This window comes from Pristiophorus japonicus, chromosome 4 (genome assembly GCF_044704955.1).
Source record: "Pristiophorus japonicus isolate sPriJap1 chromosome 4, sPriJap1.hap1, whole genome shotgun sequence".
In the NCBI taxonomy this organism is placed as follows: domain Eukaryota; kingdom Metazoa; phylum Chordata; class Chondrichthyes; family Pristiophoridae; genus Pristiophorus; species Pristiophorus japonicus.
In genome coordinates, this window is record NC_091980.1 from 186,572,735 (window position 1) to 186,596,299 (window position 23,565).

The 23,565-nt window shown below is 44.8% G+C and overlaps 1 protein-coding gene across 1 annotated transcript in view; it reads right to left on the bottom strand.

Annotated features, from left to right (window-relative positions):
- Positions 1-23,565, bottom strand: part of dcaf5 (ddb1 and cul4 associated factor 5) — a 146,074-nt gene that overhangs the window by 109,969 nt on the left and 12,540 nt on the right. The window lies entirely within an intron of this gene.

Genomic DNA, 23,565 nt, shown 5'->3' on the forward strand with positions numbered 1-23,565 from the left:
CCTTAGCCATAGGGCCATATCTAACTCTCTCTTGAATATATCCAATGAACTGGCATCAACAACTCTCTGCGGTAGGGAATTCCACAGGTTCACAACTCTGAGTGAAGAAGTTTCTCCTCATCTCAGTCCTAAATGGCCTACCCCTTATCCTAAGGCTGTGTCCCCTGTTCTGGACTTCCCCAACATCGGGAACATTCTACCTGCATCTAACCTGTCCAGTCCCGTCAGAATCTTATATGTTTCTATGAGATCCCCCCTCATCCTTCTAAACTTCAATGTATAAAGGCCCAGTTGATCCAGTCTCTCCTGATATGTCAGTGACTGGGAATCAGTCTGGTGAACCTTCGCTGCATTCCCTCAATAGCAAGAACATCTTTCCTCAGATTAGGAGACCAAAACCGCACACAATATTCCAGGTGAGGCCTCACCAAGGCCCTGTATAACTGCAGTAAGATCTCCCTGCTCCTATACTAAAATCCCCCAGCTATGAAGGCCAACATACCATTTGCCTTCTTCACTGCCTGTTGTACCTGTATGTCAACTTTCAATGACTAATGAACCATGACACCCAGGTCTCGTTACACCTCCCCTTTTCCTAATCTGCCGCCATTCAGATAATATTCTGTCTTCGCGTTTTTGCCCCCAAAATGGATAACCTAACGTTTATCCACATTATACTGCATCTGCCATGCATTTGCCCACTCACCTAACCTGTCCAAGTCACCCTGCAGCCTCTTAGCGTCCCCCTCACAGCTCACGCCACCACCCAGTTTAGTGTCATCTGCAAACTTGGAGATACTACACTCAATTCCTTCATCCAAATCACTGATGTATATTGGAAAGAGCTGGGGTCCCAGCACTGAGCCCTGCGGCACCCCACTAGTCACTGCCTGCCATTCTGAAAAGGACCCGTTTATCCCGACTCTCTGCTTCCTGTCTGCCAACCAGTTCCCTATCCACGTCAGTACATTACCCCCAATACCATGTGCTTTGATTTTACACAACAATCTCTTGTGAGGGACCTTGTCAAAAGCCTTTTGAAAGTCCAAATACACCACATCCACTGGTTCTCCCTTGTCCACTCTAAGGGCCCAAGTTTCCACACGATAAAAAACGGGCGCCCCTCCGAGCTGGGCGCCCGTTTTACGCGCCTAAAACTGGAGCGTTCTGCAGCTCCTTGTCTGCCTGGCGCGGCGCCCAGGGGGGCGGAGCCTACACTCGCGCCAATTTTGTAAGTGGGAGGGGGCGGGTACTATTTTAATTCGTTTTTTTCCTGCCGGCAACGCTGCGCGTGCGCGTTGGAGCGTATGCTCAGTGTGAAAAAAACATTGGCACTCGGCCATTTTTGTAGTTCTTTGTATGTTTAATTTTTGAAATTTTTTTTAATAAAAGCACATTGCCAACAGAACATCAGTACTTGCAGCCTTCTCACTGTTTTCTCCCCCCCACGGAAAGAACGGGCGCCTCCTCTCCTCTCCCTTCCCCCCCCCCCCCCCGCGGGAAGAACGGGCGCCTCCTCCCCCCCCCCGCGGGAAGAACGGGCGCCTCCTCTCTCTCCCCTCCTTCCCCCCCCCCCTGCGGGAAGAGCGGGCGCCTCAGGCTGACTGCAGCATTCTCCGTGCCTGAAGCACTTTCACACAGGTAGGAAGATGGTTTATTTAATCTTTTCTTTGCTTATAAATGTTTATTCAGGTTGGATTTATTTGTATAATATTTGTAGAAGTATAAATAAGGATTTATTGTAGAATTTAATGAATTACCTTCCCCCCCCACCTCGTTCTGGACGCCTAATTTGTAACCTGCGCCTGATTTTTTAATGTGTAGAACAGGTTTTTTCAGTTCTACAAAAATCTTCACTTGCTCCATTCTACTTTAGTTTGGAGTACGTTTTCACTGTGGAAACCTTGAAATCAGGCGTCAGTGGCCGGACACGCCCCCTTTTGAAGAAAAAATTCTGTTCCAAAAGTAGAACTGTTCTACCTGACTAGAACTGCAGAAAAAAAATGTGGAGAATTGCGATTTCTAAGATAGTCCGTTCTCCACCAGTTGCTCCTAAAAATCAGGTGCAAATCATGTGGAAACTTGGGCCCCATTTGTTACATCCTCAAAAAATTCCAGAAGATTCATCAAGCATGATTTCCCCTTCATAAATCCATGCTGACTTGGACCGATCCTGTCACTGCTTTTCAAATGCGCTGCTATTTCATCCTTAATAATTGATTCCAACATTTTCCCCACTACTGATGTCAGGCTAACCAGTCTATAATTACCAGTTTTCTCTCTCCCTCCCTTTTTGAAAAGTGATGTTACATTAGCTACCCTCCAGTCCATAGGAACTGATCCAGAGTTGATAGACAGTTGGAAAATGATCACCAATGCATCCACTATTTCTAGGGCCATTTCCTTAAGTGCTCTGGGATGCAGACTATCAGGCCCCGGGGATTTATCAGCCTTCAATCCCATCAATTTCTCGCCTAATAAGGATATCCTTCAGTTCCTCCTTCTCACTAGACCCTCGGTCCCCTAGTACTCACGGAATATATAAATGCATGTTCTTTATCTTTCCCTCCAAAGCAGCAGCGTACAAAGCATACAGATGTAACCAGCTTCAGCCAGAAGTGCCAAGTGGATGATCCATCTTGACCTCTTCCGTGGTCCCCCACCATCACAGATGCCAGCATTCAGTCAATTCAATTCACTCCAAGTTATACCAAGAAATGGACGAGTGCGCTAGATAAACTAATGGCTATGGGCCCCGATAACATTCCGACTATAGTACTGAAGATTTGTACTGCAGAACTAGCCACGCCTCAAGCCAAACTGCTGCAGTACAGCTACAACACTGGCATCTATCTGATGAAGTGGAAAATTGCCCAGGTAACCGGTCCACAAAAAGCAGGACACATCCAATCTGACCAATTACCACCCCACTCTCAATTATCAGCAAAGTGATGGAAGGTGTCGTCGACAGTGCTATCAAGTGGCACTTACTCACCAATAGCCTGCTCACCGATGCTCAATTTGGGTTCCACCAGGACTACTTGGCTGCAGACCTCATTATAGCCTTGGTCCAAACATGGACAGAAGAACTGAATTTGACTGAGTGTGGCACCAAGGAGCCCAAATTAAACTGAAGTCAATGGGAATAAGGGGGAAAAACTCTCCACTAGCTGGAGTCATAACTAGCACAAAGGAAGATCGGTGTGATTATTGGAGTGATCATCTCAGCTCCAGGACATTGTTGCAGGAGTTCCTCAGGGCAGGGTCCTAGTCCCAACCATCTTCAGCTGCTTCATCAATGACCCTCCCTCCATCATAAGGTCAGAAGCGGGGGTGGTTGCTGATAATTGCACCTGAACACTGCGCGTTCACATCTCCTCAGATAATGAAGCAGGCCATGCCCACATGAAGTAAGATGTGGACAACATCCATGAATAGGCTGATAAGTGGCAAGTAACATTCGTATCACACAAGTGCCAGGCAATGACCATCTCCAACAAAGGAGAGTCTAACCACCTCCCCTTGACATTCAATGGCATTACCATTGTCAAATCCCCTATCAACATCCTGAGGGTTACCAGTGACCAAAAACTTAACAGGACTAGCCAGATAAATACTGAGGCTACAAGTGCAGGGCAGAGGCTAGGTATTCTGCAGCGAATGAATTGCCTCCCGACTCCCCAGAGCCTTTCCACCACCAACAAAGCACAAGTCAAGAGTGTGATGGAATTCTCTCCACTTGCCTGGATGAGTGCAGCTCCAGCAATATTCAAGAAGCTCAACATCATCCAGGACAAAGCACCCCATCCACCACTTAAACATGCATTCCCTTCCATCACCGGCACAATGTGGCTGCAGTGTGTACCATCTACAAGATGCAGTGCAGCAACTTGTGAAGGCTTCTTCAACAGCACCTTCCAAACCCATGACTTCTACCACCTAGGACAAGGGCAGAAGATGCATGGGAACATCACCACCTCCAAGTTGCCGGCCAAGTCACACACCATCCTGACTTTGAAAGCTATTGCCATTCCTTAATCATTACTGGGTGAAAATCCTGAAACTCCGTACCCAACATCACTTCACCACACGGATTGCTGTGGTTCAAGAATGCGGCACTCCACCACTTTTCAAGAGCAATTAGGGATGGGCAATAAGTGCTAGCCTTACCAGTGACGCCCACAACTGAATAAATAAAAAATATATATACAATCATGAAAAGGAGGACAACAAAAGACCATCAGGCCTAGCCTGTCCAGTTAATGGTGCAACCTCGCACACCATTCAGTCACCTCCTAACATCATTAACTCCTGGGAGAGAAAGAAAGACTTGCATTTATTTAGCACCTTTCAGACCACCGGATGTCCCAAAGCGCTTTACAGCCAATCAAGTACTTTTTTTTTTGAAGTATAGTCACTGTTGTAATAAGAGGCAAAAGAAATCTGTAGCCAGTCCAGAAATAATTTGGAAGATTCCTCTCCAACTCCCTAACACAATCACAACTAGCTTGCAACTTGCTCAGGGCTCAAGTCTCGGCCCGAGTTGCTCCTATTTTTTTTGGAGCATCTTAGAAATTGCAATTCTCGGCATTTAGTTTGCTCCAGTTCGAGTGAGTTAGAACAGTTTCATTGTAGAACAGATTTTTTTTTCCAAAAAGGGGCATGTCCGGCCACTTACGCCTGTTTTGCAAGTTTAGGCAGCAAAAACTTACTCCAAACTAACTTAGAATGGAGTAAGTGTAGATTTTTGTATGCTCAGAAAAACCTTGCCTACACTGGGGGGGGGGGGGGTTTACAAACATTAAACACTTCACTTTTACAAATAAAGAGCTATCATCAATAGTAAATGATAAATAAATCAACAAATCAACCAATAAAATAAAAAAAAAATTTTAAATAAAAAATAAAAAAAATAAATCCATAAATAAAAAAATTACATTTCTACTCACCGACTGCAGCACCAGAAGCCATCCAACAGCATGCTGGGACAGACCCAGTCAGTGTCTCTGTGTTTCTGACAGCGAGAAGGGGAGAGGAGGGAGGAGTCCTGAGGGGGCGAGGAGTGTATAGAGGAGGGAGGGGGCGAGGAGTGTATAGAGGAGGGAGGGGGCGAGGAGTGTATAGAGGAGGGAGGGGGAGGAAGAGGAGGGGGAGGGAAGGTGGAGGAAAGAGGGGGGGGCGGCAGGAGAGAGGGAGGCTGAACGGGCTGTGCCGAAGACTTCAGACGGGGCGGGCAGGCCCCGCTGAGGACGTAGAAGCCGGGCCGGGCAGCTGTAGACTTCAGGCGGGGCCGGCCCCAGCAAGATGCCAGGCGGGCCGGCCCCGACAATGTGGAGGGGCGGGGCGCGGGAGCGGGACCGGGAGCTAAACGGGAGGGAGGCCCGAGTCCGATCTTCGCCCTAGAGGTGGCGTGCTTTGGGCCCCTCCCACACTCTAGCGCGCATGTGCAGAGGTCCCGGCACTGTTTTCAGCACTGGGACCTGGCTCCGCCCTCCATGCATTCTGCTGCGCCGCGCCAAGGGCCTGGATCAACCAGATGGAGGGGAGAATACCAAGGTAAATATTAGGCGTCGTTTCTGTTCTAAAAAGTCGGCGCACCGCACGGAGATGCGCCGTTGTAACCCTGGGGGCAAACTTGGGCCCTATAACTGGAGATCTCTTCTCAGGAACTGACAGTTCTCTTTTAAAGAACTCTTGCAACACTATAGTAACCACATCTCAGTCGTTATTCCTGAGGATGATGACTTGACAAGAAATACTCTGGTATCTAATCTAATTCTTTGCCTACAGATTTATAGGCACAACTACAAGTCCCAACATCCATATCCATTTCAAATATCCTATCAAACTTGTATCCACTCAACCATATCCTAGCAAGCCTACATTTTTTCAAATATTCCTAACTACCACTTGTACATATCTGGACACCCAAGAACTCACGACACCATATCCAGATCCTAATAATCCTTAACTATTACATGGGAATCAAACTTGATGCAATACTTCAAGTGCAGAACTACAAGAGCCATAGACAGCTTCAGTACCATTCGTTTTGTACTCAAATGGCCCAGCAAAACAACCTATAACCTTGTTTACTTTCCCTATAGCCATATCACATAGCTTGTGCATCTTTAACGAATATTTCCAAGTCTCTTCCTTGATTAAGTATTGTTACGCGAGGATATCCTGACCAATTCCCACAGAAAGATAAGTCAAACATTAGTTTTAAATAATGGCTTTTAAAGCAATTTACACAAATTTTTAAAAAACATGTTGATGAAAGATGGATAATAGGCTAATGAGTTAGACAATGATGTTCTTTTCCCCCCAAAGACTAAATAAGCAGCAATTCATTAGCCTGTTGGTGTAATCAGTAAACACCTCACACCAATTGTGTTGGGAAATTTTGAGCCCTGCATGCTGGCAGGGCTTCGCTTCTAGTTGCCAACACGGAGGTAAAAAACAGATAGCAGAATCGGAGGTCATTCAGCCCATTGTCTGTGCGAGCTCTTTCAAACAGCTATCCAATTAGTCCCACCCCCCTGCTCTATCTCCATAGCCCTGCACATTTCTCCTTTAAATGGAAACACTCACTGACAAGTCAGATCCAGCTAAGGCTGAAGTCAGTTAAGATTTTTTTTTTTTTAAAAACAGAAAGCTGCAAGGGCAAACTTCGGCTAGGCTCAGAAAGAGAATGCAGGAGTTTAGTTATTAATTATTTTCTTTAACTGAAGCAAGACGACCTACTAACATGGAGAAGCATAGCATGTTCATTACTTTTGTATTATGTTCTGAAGAAAAGTTGCACTGATTGAATTTAGAGAGTCTAATCATAATTGTTGCTCTGCAGGCACATTTGCCAAGAAATAAAGCAACATAACCATTCATACCAGGCCTCATATTTCCAGGTGAAAAGCCTTTCTTTGCTTCAAAAATAGAATTGGAGAGGCACAAGGGGGCAAAAGATATGAATATCCAGTTCATATCACAGACGTACTATTGTTGCACCCTTGGGCTATGCTGGTGTATAAGTAGATACTGGGCAATGAGAGGCTCTGGAATGTAACAAGCGCAGGATTCAATTATTACAGCAACTAACACCATTGATCCAAAGAAACTGCTAACATGCAAAAAAATGTTTTAATAAATTGCGCTCGAAGGGTGGAGATCAATGTTCCCTCTATATTATTTGTGGGGCACGGCCCATTCACAATTTCACGCATGTGTGGTTTTACCATTAAAAAGCCGGTGCGCCGGCTGCACGGGACCTCCAAAGATAGCAGAGGCGATAGCCACAATCTTTCGATCCTGCTTATATGGGAATTGTACCAGAGGACTGGAGGGTTACAAAGGTTACACCTCTGATCAAAAAAGAAGAGGATAAACCCTGTAACTATAGGCCAGTCAGACCAACGTCAGTAATGCGGAATCTCTTACAGACAATAATCCAGGACAAAGATAATTGTCATTTGAAAAATCATGGATAATAAATGACAAATTGTGTCCGGCAAACTTGATTGAGCAACTGAGAGGGTTGATGAAGGTAGTGCAGTTGATGTTCGCTCCCTTAAGTCAAAGGGATGCAGATTTGAACAGATATGGCGGACAACTGGTTTAGCCATTCACCGTCAGATTTGGCCGGACCACATAAAACATCAGGCCCTGCTCTCGTCTGCCAAAATCGGTCACTATTCCAGAATCGTAAAGATAAACCCTGGCTTCTATTCTTCACTGCAAACCGTCTTTTTAAACCTCTCTTCCCCAGTCTCCACCCTCCGACAATGTGAGGAGCTCATGGACTTTTGTCTCTAAGATCGAGACCATCCGTTCGGCTGCTTCTACCCTAGCCCTGACCTTTCTCCAGTTTCTCTCCGATCTCTCCTCATGACCTTTCCAAGCTCATCTTGTCTATGAGAACCACGTCCTGCTCCCTTCACCCTATTCCCACCAAGCTGCTCACCACCAAACTTCCTTTTCTGGCTCCCATGTTAGCTGACAGTGTTAACGGTTCTCTCTCCACGGGTATGGTTCCTCTCTCCCTCAAAGCTGCCGTCATCACCCCTCTCCTCAAAAAACAACCCTCGATCCCTCCGGCCTTGCAAACTACCGCCCCATCCCCCTTTCCTCTCCAAAGTCCTTGAAATTGTTGCTGCCTCCCAAATACATGCCCATCTTTCCCACAATTCCATGTTTGAATCCGATTTCTGCGCCTGCCACAGTACCAAAATGGCTCTCAAAGTCACAAATTACATCCTTTGTGACTGTGACAAAGGCAAACTATCCCTCCTCGCCTTCTTGGCTTGTCTGCACCCTTTGACAGTTGACCACTCTATCCTTTTCCAACGCCTCTCCACGGTCGTCCAGCTGGGTGGGACTGCACTTGCCTGGTTCCATTCTTATCTATCTAATCGTAGCCAGAGAATCACCTGCAATGGCTTCTCTTCCCGCCCCTGGTGCCATTACCTCTGGTGTCCCCCAAGAATCTATCCTTGGCATTCTCCTATCTCACAGTTACATGTTGCCCCTTGGTGACATCATCTGGAAACACAGCGTCAATTCCACATGTACACTGATGACACCCAGCTCTACCTCACTACCACTTCTCTTGACCCCTCCACAGTTTCTAAACTGGTGGTCCGACATCCAGTTCTGGAAGAGCAGAAATTTTCTCCAATTCAATATTGAAGACCGAAGCCATTGTTTTCGGTCCCTGCCACAAACTCCGTTCCCTAGCCACCTAGCCCGACTCCATTCCTTTCTCCAACTCCTGTCCGAGGCTGAACTAGACTGTTCGCAACCTTGGTGTCATATTTCACCCGGGAAATCAGTTTTCAACCACATATCCACAGAATAACTAAGACCGCCTATTTCCACCTCCGTAACATTGCCCGTCTATGCCCTTGCCTCAGCTCATCATCTGCTGAAGGCCTCATCCATGCCTTTAGTTACCTCTAGACTTGACTATTCCAACGCACTCTTGGCTGGCCACCCACATTATACCCTACGTAAACTAGAAGTGATCCAAAACTCAGCTGCCCAAGTCCCACTCACCCATCACCCCATGTGCTCGCTGACCTACATTGGCTTCCGGTTAAGCAACACCTCAATTTCAAAATTCTCATCATTATTTTCGAATCCCTCCATCATCTCGTCCCTCCATATTTCTGTAATCTCCTCCAGCCCCACAACCGTCCACCCCCTGCCAGAGATGTCTGCGCTCCTCTAATTCTGCCCTCCTGAGCATCCCTAATTATAACTGCTCAACCATTGGTGGCTGTGCCGTCTGTTGCCTCGGCCCCAAGCTCTGGAAATCCCTACCTAAACCTCTCCGCCTCTACTCCTCTTTCAAGACATAGAAAATAGGTGCAGGAGTAGGCCATTCGGCCCTTCGAGCCTGCACCACAATTCAATAAGATCATGGCTGATCATTAACCTCAGTACCACTCTCCTGCTTTCTCTCCATGCCCCTTGATCTCTTTAGCCGTAAGGGCCATATCTAACTCCCTCTTGAATATATCCAACGGACTGGCATCAACAACTCTCTGCGGTCGAGAATTCCACAGGTTAACAACTCTCTGAGTGAAGAAATTTCTCCTCATCTCGGTCCTAAATGTCTTACCCCTTATCCTTAAAACTGTGTCCCCTGGTTCTGGACTTCCCCAACATCGGGAACATTCTTCCTGCATCTAACCTGTCCAGTCCCGTCAGAATGTTATATGTTTCTATGAGAAACCCTCTCATCCTTCTAAACTTCAGTGAATACAGGCCCAGTCGATCCAGTCTCTCCTCATGTCAGTCCTGCCATCCCGGGAATCAGTCTGGTGAACCTTCGCTGCACTCCCTCAATAGCAAGAACGTCCTTCCTCAGATTAGGAGACCAAAACTGAACACAATATTCCAGGTGAGGCCTCACCAAGGCCCTGTACAACTGCAGTAAGACCTCCCTGCTCCTATACTCAAAATCCCCTAGCTATTAAGGCCAACATGCCATTTGCCTTCTTCACCGCCTGCTGTACCTGCATGCCAACTTTCAATGACTGATGTACCATGACACTCAGGTCTCGTTGCACCTCCCCTTTTCCTAATCTGCCACCAGTCAGATAATATTCAGCCTTCGTGTTTTTGGCACCAAAGTGGATAACCTCACATTTATCCACATTATACTGCATCTGCCATGCATTTGCCCACTCACCTAACCTGTCCAAGTCAACCTGTAGCTTCTTAGCATCCTCCTCACAACTCACACCGCCACCCAGCTTAGTGTCATCTGCAAACTTGGAGATATTACATTCAATTCCGTCATCTAAATGATTGATATATATTGTAAATAGCTGGGGTCCCAACACTGAGCCCTGCGGCACCCCACTAATCACTGCCTGCCATTCTGAAAAGGACCTGTTTATCCCGACTCTCTGCTTCCTGTCTGCCAACTACTTCTCTAATCACATCAGTACATTAACCCCAATACCATGTGCTTTAATTTCGCACAACAATCTCTTGCATGGGACCTTGTCAAAAGCCTTTTAAAAGTCCAAATACACCACTTCCACTCGTTCTCCCTTGTCCACTCTACTAGTTACATTCTCAAAAATTTTTAGAAGAGTTGTCAAGCATGATTTCCCTTTCATAAATCCATGCTGACTTGGACCGATCCTGTCACTGCTTTCCAAATGCGCTGCTATTTCATCTTTAATAATTGATTCCAACATTTTCCCCACTACTGATGTCAGGCTCACCAGTCTATAATTACCTGTTTTCTCTCTCCCTCCTTTTTTAAAAAAGTGGTGTTACATTAGCTACCCTCCAGTCCATAGGAACTGATCCAGAGCCGATAGACCGTTGGAAAATGATCACCAATGCATCCAGTATTTCTAGGGCCACTTCCTTAAATACTCTGGGATGTAGACTATCAGGCCCCGGGAATTTATCGGCCTTCAATCCCATCAATTTCCCTAACACAATTTCCTGACTAAAGGATTTCCTTCAGTTCCTCTTTCTTACTAGACCCTCGGTCCTAGTATTTCCAGGTGGTTACTTGTGTCTTCCTTCGTGAAGACAGAACCAAAGTATTTGTTCAACTGGTCTGCCATTTCTTTGTTCCCCATTATAAATTCACCTGATTCTGACTGCAAGGGACCTACTTAAAACATACTTCTTTGACCAAGCTTTTGGTCACCTGTGCTAATTACTACTCATGTGGCTCGATGTCAAATTTTTAACACATAATACTTCTGTGACGCTGCCTTGGGACATTTCATTACTTTAAAAGATGCTATATAAATACACATTGTTGTTGATGTTGTGTATATGGACTTTCAAAAAGGCGTTTGATAACTGATCACGTAATTGACTTGTTGGCAAAGCCCATGGGATTAATGGGGCAGTCACAGCATAGATACAAAATTGGCTTAGAGACAGAAAGCAGATAGTAGTGGTGAACAGTTGTTTTTCCAGACGGGAGGAAAGTATACAGTGGTGTCCCTCAGGGATTGGTATTCGGACCACTGCTTTTTGGCACATATTAATGATCTGGACTTGGATATAAAACAGCATAATTTCAAAGTTTGCAGATGGCACAAAACTCAGAAATGTAGTAACACTGCGAAGGACAGTAGCAAACTTCAGGAGGACAGACAGACTGGTGGAATGGGCAGACACATGGCAGATGAAATTTAATGCAGAGAATTCTGAAGTGATGCATTTTGGAATGAAAAATGAGGAGATCCAATATAAACGATATGGCACAATTTTAAATTGAGTGCAGAAACCAAGAAACCTGTGATTTACATACACAAGTCTTTGAAGGGGTCAGGACAAGTTGAAAAGGCTGTTAAAAAGGAAGATGGGATCCTGGACTTTATAAATAGAGACAGAATACAAAAGCAAGGAAATTATGATAAACCTTTATAAATCACTGGTTAGGCCTCAGCTGGTGTATTGTATCAAATCAGAGCATGCAGAGTAAATATACTAGAATGTGGACTTCACTATTATGGAGAGACTAGAGAAGCTGGTATTATTCTCCTTGGAGCACAGAAGGCCAAGGATTTAGAATTAATAGAGGTATTCAAAGTTATGAAGGTTTTGATAGAGTACATAGAGAGAAAGCGTTTCCACTGGCAGGAGAGTTGGTAACCAGAGGACACAGATGGGGGATTTTAACTTTCATATCTATTGGGATAAGCAGACTAGCACCTTTCAGAAAGGTGGTGAATTTCTTGAGTGTGTCCAGCATAGTTTTCTACAATATGTCCGAGAGGTAACAAGGGGACATGCCATATAGATTGAATAATGAGCCAGATTTAGTTAACAGCCTAATGGTGCATGAATATTTAGCCAATAACGATATAACATGATCGAGTTCAACTTAGTGTTTGAAAGGGAGAAACACAAAACAGTTACTAACATTCTAGATTTAGGTAAGGCTGACTTCAACAGCGTGAGACAGAGACTGTGCACAGTAAACTGGGCAAATCTGTTAATGGGTAAATCAACAAATGATCAGTGGCAGATGTTCAAAAAAGAATGTAATGTGATACAGAATCAGTTTATACCCGAGGGGTAAGAGCTCTACTTGTCAAACAAAACAGCAATGGACGACTAGAGGTAAGGGACAGCATAAAACGAAAAGAAATAGCAATCAAAAATGCAAAAAATAACAGATCCTGGTGAATGGGAACGCTACAAAGAACAGCAAAGGGTCACAAAAAAGATAGTAAGAGCTACAAAAAGGGAGAATGAAAAGAAACTTGCAAGAGATATCAAAATCAACACAAAGAATTTTTACAATTATGTTTGGAAAAAGAGGATGGTCAGGAGCAATGTTGGCCTCTTAAAAACTGAGTGCAGTGATATTGTCAATGGTAATAAGGAAATGGCTGACATGTTGAATAATTACTGTGTGTCAGCATTTACAGTAGAGGAAGAGGATAGCATGCCGGACATCCCATGAAACTAATATTGAATCGGGGGCAGTAAAATAACAGCAATGATTAAAATAATGGCACTAAAGTGTGGCAAATCCCCAGGACCAGATGGTTTCCATCTCAGGGTTTAAAGGAAGTAGAGTGGAAAATTGCGCATGTCACTCCGCTATTTAAGAATGGCGAGGGGGAAATCAGAGAATTATAAATCAGTTAGTCGAACATCTCTCAGAAATTTACAGTACAGGAGGAGGCCATTCAGCCCATCGTATCTGTGCCAGCCGACGAAGAGCTATCCAGCCTAATCCCACTTTCCAGTTCTTGGTCCGTAGCCTTATAGGTTACGGCACTTCAAGTGCATATCCAAGTATTTTTTTAAATGCTAAGAGGGTTTATGTCTCTACCACCCTTTCAAGCAGTGAGATCCAGACCCCCACCCACCCTCTGGGTAAAAACATTTCTCCTCAAATCACCTCTAAACCTCTTACCAATTACTTTAAATCTATGCCTCCTGGTTATTGACCCATCTGCTAAGGGAAATAGGTCCTTCCTTTCCACTCCATCTCGGCCCCTCATAATTTTATACACCTCAATTAGGTCTCCCCTCATCCTCCTCTGTTCCAAAGAAAACAACCACAGCTTATCCAATCTTTCTTCATATCTAAAATTCTCCAGTCCAGGCAACATCCTCATAAAGCTCCTCTGTACCCTCTCTAGTGCAATCACATCTTTCCTGTAATGTGGTGACCAGAATGGTACACAGTACTCTAACTGTGGCATAACTAGTATTTTATACTGTTCAAGCATAAGCCCCCTGTTCTTATAATCTATGTCTCGGCTAATAAAAGTTAGTATCCCGTATGCCTTCTTAATCATCCTATCTACCTGTCCTGCTACTTTCAGGAATCTATGGACTTGTCTGTTGTCAGGAAATTATTAGAGTCTATAATTAAGGCTAGGGTGACTGAACACATCGAAAATTTTCAGTTGATCAGAGAGCCAGCATGGATGTGAAAGGTAGGTCATGCCTGACAAACCTGATTTAATTTTTTGAGGTGGTGACTAAAGTAGCGACGTCTATGGATATTATTCATATGAACTTCCAGAAGGCATTTGACAACGTCCCATATAAGAGACTGTTAACTAAGATAGAAGTCCATGGAACTGAAGGGAAATTATTGGCCTGATTAGGAAATTGGCTGAGCAGCAGGAGACAGAGAGTAAGAGCAATGGCAGGATGTGACTAGTGTGAGCCTTGCTTCAATGGGTAGCATGCTTGCCTTCGAGTCAGAAGGTTGTGGGTTCATGTGTCACTTAAAGAAATCTAGGCTGACACTCCAGTACAGTGCTGAGAGAGTGCTGCACTGTTGGAGGCGCCGTCTTTCGGACGAGGTGTTAAATCGAGGCCCCATCTGTTCTCTCAGCTGGACGTAAAAGATCCCATGGTACTATTTTGAAGAAGAGCAGGGGAGTTATCCCCAGTGTCCTGGCCAATATTTGTACCTCAATCAACATAACTAAACAGATTATCTGGTCATTATCACATTGCTCTTTGTGAGAGCTTGATGTTACAAATTGGCTGCCGCGTTTCCCAAATTACAACAATGACTTCACTCCAAAAGTACTTCATTGGCTGTAAAGTGCTTTGAGACGTCCAGTCATGAAAGGCACTATATAAATGTATGTCTTTCTTTTTCTTTTAGTAGTGTCCCACAGGAATGTGTGTTAGGGCCTCAACTATTGACAGTATTTATTAATGACTTAGATGATGGCAGAGAAAGTCATATATCCAAATTTGCCGATGACACAAAGGTGGCATTCTAGGCAGTGTAGATTAAAGGATAACATTACAAAGGGTATGTTGATAGATTAAGTGAATGGGGAAAAACTGCGGCAAATGGATTTCAATGCAGGCAAATGTGAGGTCATCCACTTGGGACCTTAAAAAAAGATAGAACTTTCTAAATGGTGAAAAGCTAAAAACAGTAGAGGTCCAAAGTGACTTGAGGGTCTAGGTATTAAATCATAAATTGATACAGAAAATAATCAAAAAGGCTAATGGAATACTGGCCTTTTTATTTAGAGTACCAGAATACAAGGGGGTAGAAGTTATGCTGCAGCGATACAAACCCCTGGTTAGACCACACCTGGAGTACGGAGAGCAGTTCTGGGCATCACATTTTAGGAAGGCTATATTTGCCTTGGAGGGAGTGCAGTGTAGGTTTACCAAAATGATACCCTGATTCCAAGGGTTAAATTATGAGGAGCGATTACACAAATTAGGGTTGTATCCCCTAGAATTTAGAAGGCTATGGGGTGATCTGATCGAAGTTTTCAAGATATTAAGGGGAACAGATAGGGTAGATAGAGGGAAACTATTTCCGCTGGTTGGGGAGTCTTGGACTAGGGGGCATACTCTAACAATCTGAGCCAGACCTTTCAGGAGTGAAATTAGAAAACACTACACACAAAAGTTTGAAACGCTCTTGCGCAAATGGCAATTAATACTAGATCAATTGATAATTTTAAATCTGAGATTGATTGATTTTTGTTAACCAAAGGTATTAAGGGATATGGGCCAAAGGTGGGTATGGGGAGTTAGGGCGCAGATCAGCCATGATCTCAATGAATGGCGGAGCAGGCTCAAGGGGCTGAATGGCCTACTAAATGGCAGGCAGTGACTAGTGGAGTGCCGCAGGGATCAGTGCTGGGACCCCAGTTATTTACAATATACATTAAGTGATTTAGATGAAGGAATGGAGTGTAATATCTCCAAGTTTGCAGATGACACTAAGCTGGGTGGCGGTGTGAGCTGTGAGGAGGACGCCAAGAGGCTGCAAGGTGACTTGGATAGGTTAGGTGAGTGAGCAAATGCATGGCAGACGCAGTATAATGTGGATAAATGTGAGCTTATCCACTTTGGTGGCAAAAACACGAAGGCAGAATAGTATGTGAATGGCAACAGATTAGGAAAAGGGGAGGTACAACGAGACCTGGGTGTCATGGTACATCAGTCATTGAAAGCTGGCATGCAGGTACAGCAGGCGATGAAGGCGGCAAATGGTATGTTGGCCTTCATAGCTAGGGGGTTTGCGTATAGGAGCAGGGAGGTCTTGCTGCAGTTGTACAGGGCCTTGGTGAGGCCTCACCTGGAATATTGTGTTCAGTTTTGGTCTCTTAATCTGAGGAAGGATGTTCTTACTATTGAGGGAGTGCAGCAAAGGTTCATCAGATTGATTCCCGGGATGGCAGGACTGACATATGAGGAGAGACTGGATCGACTGGACTTGTATTCACTTGAGTTTAGAAGGATGAGAGGGGATCTCATAGAAACATATAAAATTCTGACGGGACTGGACAGGTTAGATGCAGGAAGAATGCTCCCGATGTTGGGGAAGTCCAGAATCAGGCGACAGTCTAAGGATAAGGGGTAAGCCATTTAGGACTGACATGAGGAGAAACTTCTTCACTCAGAGTTGTTAACCTGTGGAATTCCCTACTGCAGAGAGTTGTTGATGCCAGTTCATTGGATATATTCAAGAGGGAGTTAGGTATGGCCCTTAATGCTAAAGAGATCAAGGGGTATGGAGTGAAAGCAAGAAAGGGGTACTGAGGTGAATGATTAGCCATAATCTTATTGAATGGTGGTGCAGGCTCGAAGGGCCGAATGGCCTACTCCTGTTCCTATGTTAAGGTAATTGGCAGAAGAACCAGAGGCAACATGAGGATAAAAATTTTTTTTTTTTTTTTTTTTTTAAGCGAGTGGTGATCTGGAATCCACTGCCTGAAAGGGTGGACAAAGCAAATTCAATAGTAGCTTTCAAAGGGAAACTGAATTAGTACTTAAAAAGGAAAATATTGCAGGGCTTTGGGAAGAGCAGGATTGTAGGACTAATTGAATAGCTCTTTCAAGGAGCTGGCACAGGCATGATGGGATAAATCACCTCCTCCTGTGCTGTATAATTCTATGATTCTGGATATAAAAGTTATGAAAACTGGTCTACTGCGTGTTAGATAAATATCTGAATAGACATTTCCATGGAGCTCTTCGGTAGTAAATAAAAGTTTCCAGAAACTGGCTCCAGCTGTACGTATTCCAAGGGAAACTAAAACAAGTTCAAACCCTTGGAGCAGAGAAGGCTGAGGAGTTTTGATAAAGATGTTTAAAATCATGAAGGATTTAGATAAGAGTAAAAAAAAAGTGAAACGGTTTCCAATGGCTGAAGGGTTGATAACGAGAGCACGGATTTAAGGTAATTGGCAAAAGAACCAGAAGCAACTGGAGGAAAAACTTTTTTTACTCAACGACTGTTTAGAATTTGGAATGCACTGCCTGATAGGCTGGTGGATACAGATTCAATAGTAGCCTTCAAAAGGGAATTGGATAAATACTTGAAGAAGAAAAAATTGCAGGGATATTGGGAAAGAACAGGGGAGTGGCAGCAACTGGATTGCTCTTCAAGAACTGGCGCAGACTCAATGGGCCAAAAGGCCTCCTTCTGTGCTGTACTATTCTATGGCACGCAAAGGCATCTCCAGCCCTGGAGTTCAGGATTGGAATATTGGGTCCTTCATTGAAACATCTGCAAACTCATTCCTTTTGGTGTGGAAGCAAGTCATCCTCGTTCAAGGGACCACCTATGATGATGATGATGATGATGACTATTTTATGATTTTGAAACAGCCAGCATGTCATGAATACAACACTGCTAACAGCCAATTTACTGAAGCTGCAATTCCAGCACTTTCTTTAAATATATTCCTGCTATTATTCCAAAAGTACAATTTTAAATTGGGGGGGGGGGGGGATGGGGGGAAATGGAGGTGTTGGAGGGATTTGCTGAACAGGATTCTGCTGCCCAGTCCCATTCACCTGTGTTACTGAAGCAGCAACTGCAGCCACAAGAGCCTCATTATCATAGCCATCAGTCCAGCTGATATGGAGGGAAGCTGTGCCAGAGAGGTTAGAATTACAGCAGACCAAATAATATAAAGATAGATATTTTCCAAGGTGATCCCTGCATCTTTCAGCTGTGGTTTAGATTTAATGCATCCAGTTCTATTGTGTCTTGGTCTCCTCAGTCACTGTAGCTTGGTAAACTGTATGTTTGAACACATGTGCAAGTAGCTTTTATTTATTTAGTACTCATTCATATTTTCTCCTTCAATTTTCTCGACCCCCCCCACCCCACCACACATACACACCAAAATGGCTTTGATTCTTTACTGGGATAAAGTTCCTCAGGTGTCTGATAACCTCTAGTGCCTGGCTCAAATGGCCATAATTCACATCCACCTTGAAAGAGAGAGATTGTTTCTAGCTTATTTAGCCACAGGGAGAGTCACAGTCGAACCCAACCATACCCTCACTCACCAACCATACAGGGATACTTCCAAAAGAGATTACTGGCAGCAATCAGAAGCAGGAACCCTAGCTGATTTAATCATGTGACCCATGGCACGGAGAATAATTGTAGCATCCTTTCTGCAATGCTGACTTGAGATCAGCACAAGCAACAGAGACCAGGAATCAAATTTCATAATCTGTGTGGCTCAGCTATCCACTAAGCCATTGAGAAACAGTGTTATTGGCTTAAACAAGGCATCATATCTCGGCATGTTCTTCCCTCCTTCTCCCCCCCCTTCCATAACACCTGATGTGATCATGTACTTGATCTGTATTCTAAAGTGCATCTTTACAGAGCTCCAGCAGCAGAGCACAGGAACCTGATGCTGGAGATCAAACTGCTGCCTCAGATACCGATTTACTTGTCCATCGTGCCAAATAAGCTAATTTGTCAATACCAACTGGACACAATTAAGCACCTTACAATTCAGACAATAATGAAGCATTTCTGTCTAAAGAATAATAGAAATTTACAGCACAGGAGGCCACTTCGGCCCATCGTGTCCGCATCGGCCAACAAAGAGCCACACGGCCTCAGTCAGCAGCCCTGAAGGTTACATATAAACCTATGAACAATGGCAGACAGGTAAAGAGCATCCGGCCCAACCAGTCCGCCCCACACAACTGCAATACCCAATGTATAGCAACATTTTACACTCCATCCCACCCGGAGCCATGCGATTTCCTGCAGAGGCAAAAAAAAAGATAAAAACCCAGGGCAACTGGGGGGAAAAAAAAAGTCTGGGAAAATTCCTCTCCGACCATCCAGGCGATTGAAACTAGTCCAGGAGACCACTCTGGCCATATTAGATTCCCTGAAGTACTTACCATCGTATCTACGCCAGCCAACATGAGTTTATCCAGTCTAATCCCACTTTTCAGCTCTCGGTCCGTAACCCTGCAGGTTACGGCATTTCAAGTGCCCATCCAAGCACCTCTTAAATGTGGTGAAGGTTTCTGCCTCTACCACCTTTCCAGGAAGTGAGTTCCAGACACCCACAACCCTCTCCGTGAAGAAGCTTCCCCTCAAATCCCATCTAAACTTTCCACCAACCACCTTAAACCTATGCTCCCTTGTAATTGACCCCTCCACCAAGGGAAATAGGCCCTTGCTACCCACTATATCCAAGCCCCTCAAAATGTTATACTCAATGAGATCTCCCCTCAGCCTCCTCTGTTCCAAGGAGAACAAATCCAGCCTACCCAATCTGTCCTCATAGCTAAAATTCTCCATTCCAGGCAGCATCGTCATAAATCTCCTCTGCACTCTCTCCAGTGCAATCACGTCCTTCCGATAATACTGCACACAGTATTCCAGCTGTGGCCTAACCAGTGTATATATAATTTAAGCATAACCTCTCTGCTCTTGTATTCTATGTCTCAGCCAATAAAGGCAAGCATTCTGTATGCCTTCTTAACCACCTTATACACATGGCCTGCTACTTTTAGGGATCTGTGGACAAGCACTCCAAGGTCCTTTTGTTCCTCTACACTTCTAAGTGGCCTACCATTTAATGTATATACCCTTTCCTTATTAGCCCTCCCCAAGTGCATTACCTCACACTTCTCCGAATTAAATTCCATTTGCCACCGTTCTGCCCACCTGACCAGTAGATTGATATCCTCCTGCAGTCCATGACTTTCTCTTCATTATCAACCACACAGCCAATTTTAGTGTCATCTGCAAACTTCTTAATCATACCCCCTATATTCAAATCTAGATCATTGATCTATAACCACAAAAAGCAAGGGACCCAGCACTGAGCCCTGCAGAACCCCACTGGAGCCCTGCAGAACCCCACTGGAAACATCCCTTCAATCATAAAAACATCCATCAACCATTACCCTTTGCTTCCTACCTCCAAGCCAATTTTGGATCCAACTTGCCACTTTGTCCTGGATCCCATGGGCTTTTACCTTCGTGATCAGTCTACCATGTGGGACCTTATCAAAAACTTTGCTAAAGTCCATATACACTACATCGTACGCACTACCCTCATCAACCCTCCTGGTTACCTCCTCGAAAAATTCAATCATATTAGTCAAACACGATCTTCCCTTAACAAATCCATGCTGACTGTCCCGAATTAATCCTTGCCTTTCAAAATGTAGATTTATTCTGTCCTTCAGGATTTTTTCCAATAATTTTCCCCACCACTGAGGTTAGGCCGACAGGCCTGTAATTACTCGGCCGATCCCTTTCTCCCTTCTTAAACAAGGGTACCACATTAGCAGTCCCCCAGTCCTCCGGCACCATGCCTGAATCCAAAGAGGACAGGAAAATGATGGTCAAGGCCTCTGCTATTTCCCCTTTTGCTTCAACAGCCTGGGATGCATTTCATCCAGGCCTGGGGACTTATACACTTTTAAAGCTGCTAAACCCCATAATACCTCCTCTCTCACTATGTTTATTTCATCCAGAATTTCACTCCTCCTCGATAGCAATATCTGTATTGCCTCTTTTCTTTGTGAAAACAGGCGCAAAGTATTCATTAAGTTGGATTCTTTCATGCTGATCATGCACACACACACGGTTAAAATTGGTAACTGCTAGTTGTTTCTGCAAGTTGCGGAGAATATGTATTTCGATCTGAAGGTATGTAGCCATTTTACTTGAATGAGAAACTATCTGAAGTGCCTGGAACTGATGAATGGGCCAAACCATTTGCTTTCAATTACAAGCATCCCATGGAGATGTTTACAGTACATTAAAATCTGTATTTGTGTGGGCAAATGCCATTTTGAATCCAGTGACTGTCTGACCACAAAGTGTAGTTCTGAGGCATACAGTTTTAATCTTTTTCTGGGATATATTTAAAGGAATATGAAGACATATCTTGGGTTGGACAGCATTACATCAAGAGCAGAGTCCAGTCTGGAGCCATCAAGGTACAGGTATAAGGTTAATCAGACTACTCCTGGATAGTGAGAGTCTAGGTGGGGTGGAGGAACAAAGGGATCTTGGAGTACAAATACACAGATCATTACAAGTTGTGACATAGGTTAGCAAGGCCATAAAAAAAAAGCAAACCAAGCACTAGGGTTTATTTCTAGAGGTATAGAATTGAAAAGTAGGAAAGTTATGCTAACCTGTATCAAACCTTGGTTAGACCACACGAAGTACTGCGGAAAGTTCTGGTCGCTATATTATAAAAAGGATATAGAGACACTGGAGAGGGTACAAGGATGATACCAGAAATGAGAGAGTCATAGGCAGTCCCTCAGGATCGACGAAGACTTGCTTTCACTCTTAGCATGGAGTTCTTAGGTGACTGTACAGTCCAATATGAGAACTACAGTTTCTGTCACAGGTGGGACAGGTAATCGTTGAGGGAAAGGGTGGGCAGCGATCCTGGTTTGCCGCACGCTCCTTCCGCTGCCTGCGTTTGATTTCTGCATGTTCTCGGTGACGATACTCGAGGAGCTCAGCGCCCTCCCGAATGCACTTACTCCACTTAGGGCGGTCTATGGCCAGGGACTCCAGGTGTCAGTGGGGATGTCGCACTTTATCAGGAGGCTTTGAGGGTGTCCTTGTAACATTTCCGCTGCCCGCCTTTGGCTCGTTTGCCATGGACGAGTTCAGAGTAGAGCGTTTGCTTTGGGAGTCTCGTGTCGGACATGAGAACTATGTGGCCTGCCCAGCGGAGCTGATCAAGTGTGGTCAGTGCTTCAATGCTGGGGATGTTGGCCTGGAGGAGGACGTTAATGTTTGTGCAGCTGTCCTCCCAGGGGATTTGCAGGATCTTGCGGAGACATCGCTGGTGGTATTTCTTCAGCGACTTGAGGTGTCTACTGTACATGGTCCACGTCTCTGAGCCATACAGGAGGGCGGGTATTACTACGGCCCTGTAGACCATGAGCTTGGTGACAGTATTGAGGGACTGATCTTCAAACACTCTTTTCCTCAGGCGGCCAAAGGCTGCACTGGAGGCGGTGTTGGACCTCATCATCAACGCCTGCTCTTGTTGATAGGAGGCTCCCGAAATAGGGGAAGTGGTCCACATTGTCCAGGGCCACGTCGTAGATCTTGATGTTTGGGGGGGGGGGGGGGGGGGGGCAGTGCTGTACAGCGAGGACAGGCTGGTGTAGGACCTTTGTCTTACTAATGTTTAGCGTAAGGCCTATGCTTTCATATGCCTCGGCAAATACATCGACTATGTCCTGGAGTTTAGCCTGTATGTGTGCACTGACGCAGGCGTCGTCCGCGTACTGTAGCTCGACGACAGAGTGGTCTTGGACCTGGCCTGGAGACGGCGAAGGTTGAACAGCTTCCCACTGGTTCCGTGGTTAAGCTCCCCGCTGGAGTGGAGCTAATCAACTGAGGTGAAGCATGGCAGCGAGGAAGATCGAGAAGAGGGTTGGGGCAATGACACAGCCCTGCTTGACCCGGTCCGGACATGAACTGGGTCTATGGTGGATCTGTTGGTAAGGATCACGGCTTGCATGCCGTTGTGGAGCAGGTATACATATCAGGAAAGGATGAACAGGCTGGGTCTCTTTTCTCTTGAAAAAAGGAGGGGTGACATAATAGAGGTCTTTAAAATTATGAAGGATTTTGATAGAGTAGATAGAGAATGTTTCCACTTGTGGGGAAGAGCGTAACTAAAAGTCATCAATACAAGATAGTCACCAAGAAATCCAATAGGGAATTCAGAAGAAACTTCTTTACCTAAAGACTGGTGAAATGTGGAACTCGCTACCACAGGGAGTGGTTGAAGCGAATAGTATAGATGCATTTAAGGGGAGGCTAGACATACATGTGATGAAGAAAGGAATAGAGTGTTATGCTGATAGATTTAGATGAGGGCTCAATTGGAGCATAAATGCCGGCATGGACTGATTGGGCCGTATGACCTGTTTCTGTGTCGTATATATGCTATATATCATGCTAGCAGATAGCCATGCAAGAAAGTCCAATGTTGAGAGTTAGCACAGGGAAGCACCACAGCTATTTTGATAGAGGAAATTAGTACACTTCTGCAGAATTGGGACATGTCTCCTGCCACAAAAAAAAATGCACCTCCTAATCACAACCTCTGCCAGGGAGTCCACCTAGGGTTGGGGGGGGGGGGGGGGGGGGGCAGGGAAGGTGTCAACTTTTTTCCCTTTAAACCTTAAATCACAAATCCCCACACCGTCCAATGCAATGCTGAACAGGTGACAACTGCCATCGATTATGCTAACTGTTGCTAGAGCATCAATGATGGAAAATATGTTGCAATTATTTGAATAGAT